The sequence below is a fragment of the Nematolebias whitei genome, chromosome 11 (genome assembly GCF_014905685.2).
Source record: "Nematolebias whitei isolate Nwh7 chromosome 11, NemWhi1, whole genome shotgun sequence".
NCBI lineage: Eukaryota > Metazoa > Chordata > Actinopteri > Cyprinodontiformes > Rivulidae > Nematolebias > Nematolebias whitei.
The window spans coordinates 48130273-48132656 of record NC_056508.1 but is presented as its reverse complement, the minus strand read 5'-3'; positions in this window follow the sequence as shown (position 1 = coordinate 48132656).

Here is a 2384-nt window from a genome sequence, read left to right as displayed (position 1 = left end):
ATGACCAGCACCTGTAGGCTTTTCCTGACCCATGGTTTTTAGCATGACCTCCACTTTCTTTCCAGATGCATTTAACTGCATCATGAAAGGCTCAGTACAAAACGTTGCAGAGCTGCCTGGATCTAGGAAGGCATAAGTCTGCACAAACTTTGTTCCCTTTTCCAACTTTACCTTTACTGGAACCACTGACAGAGCACACTTATCAGACCCGGCCCCAGGATACATACCAAGATTCAAAGATACAAGAGCATTTGAGACTGGTGATTCTTTACATCTGGCCTTAACTGCTTGTCACTGGTGTTCTTTTGGTTTAATGTGCAGAACAGTAGGATGACTTTTATTACAGGTGAGGCATGTCACACTCTGTGAACAATCCTTACTCATATGCCCCTTCTGCAAGCAGCCAAAGCATAAACCGTTAGTTTTAAGAAATGTCACCTGAGGCTGTTAGACTCATGAATCTCTAACCAGGATGATCACTGTGAAGAATTGCATCATGTTGCTGCTGATCTGTTTCGTGTTGCTGCTGATCTGTTTCATGTTGCTGCTGCTCTGTTTCATGTTGCTGCTGATCTGTTTCATGCTGCTGCTGCTCTGTTTCATGTTGCTGCTGATCAGTTTCATGCTGCTGCTGATCAGTTTCATGTCACTGCTGATCAGTTTCATGTCACTGCTGATCAGTTTCATGCAGCTGTTGATCAGTTTCATGTTGCTGCTGATCTGTTTCATGTTGTTGCTGATTTGTTTCATGTTGTTGCTGATCTGTTTCATGTTGTTTCTGATTTGTTTCATACTGCTGCTGATCTGTTTCATGTTGCTGCTGATTTGTTTCATGCTGCTGCTGATCTGTTTCATGTTGATGCTGATCTGTTTCATGTTGTTTCTGATTTGTTTCATGCTGCTGCTGATCTGTTTCATGTTGCTGCTGATTTGTTTCATGTTGTTTCTGATTTGTTTCATGCTGCTGCTGATCTGTTTCATGTTGTTGCTGATTTGTTTCATGCTGCTGCTGATCTGTTTCATGTTGCTGCTGATCTGTTTCATGTTGTTGCTGATTTGTTTCATGCTGCTGATGATCTGTTTCATGTTGCTGCTGATCTGTTTCATGTTTTTTCCGATTTGTTTCATGTTGCTGCTGATCTGTTTCATGTTGCTGCTGATTTGTTTCATGTTGCTGCTGATCTGCTTCATGTTGCTGCTGATCTGTTTCATGTTGATGTGTTCATGCGTGCTCATCTTCTCACACAGACTCATGTTCGTGCTGCTGTTGGGAGCATTGTTTATATACCTTTAGTGCTTCGTGTATATTTAGTTGATGTTTCTCTTAGTTCATATCTTTGATGTTATCACTGTTTTTATTTTAATTTTATTGTTGGATGTAACTGGGACCCTGTGAACATAGCTCAGAGCACATGTGGTAGAATGACGATAAAGAACCTTGAATCCTTTTCTTTGTTGGGTTTCTGCCGGAACGAGTCACATTTCTCCAAAGAAACTTTCTGTTGCAAAACAAGCACCGAGTCTGAACCACGTTTGTATCTTCACGGCTAAACCGAACCTGTTTCCGGTTCCTGTTGGTCATTGTTCTGTTCAGAAACTACAGCAACAGAAGCAGCAAAACTGCTGCTTTTAGTTTTAAAAGGAACTTTTGATAGTTTTAATGTCATCTTTTCTTTTGGATTTTGACTCTCCCCAAAAACAGGATCTAAATCAGCTCTTGTTTGTTTTTCCAGAAAATCAAGAAGATCTTGAAGCTTTGCTCCACAATCGTACTTCTGTGCTGTCAACCATAATTATTCGCCATTTATCACAAAGTCTAAAAGGCAACTTTGAAACAAGAATCCTTTTATTGGTTGAGTTTTGAAGCTTGTCAATAAACCCAGCTTCATCCATTGTGTTGAAGCAGCTTCTTAAAAAGAACGTATAAGCTCTTAAAGCTGCAGCATCATCAGACCTTAAAACTGACCCGTTCAGAACCTTATCTATAAAGGCAGGTGTTATTTTTGTTCTGTTACCAAAGTTTCACTCTGCCTTTTTGCTTCCACATAAGCAGTTGATGGACTCGTACATACAACTTCTAACCAAGATCATAGTCTGCCCTGTGGTAAACTGCTCTAAATAATAAAGTCTATCCTGCATGTTTTCTGTCTCAGCCCCTGATGCATCTATACATTTCTATGCTGATGACACAGTTGTTTACTGTCGAGCTAAAACAGTTGATAAGGCTTTCCATCTTTTGCAATCCGCCTTTGACATCGTCCAGACAGATTTGTTTCACCTCAAACTTGTCCTAAATGCTGATCAAACCAAAGGGATGTTGTTTTCAAACAGGAAGTTGGTCCCAGCAGTTCTTCCTCCGATTTTATCCTCAAATGGTGTCCCCA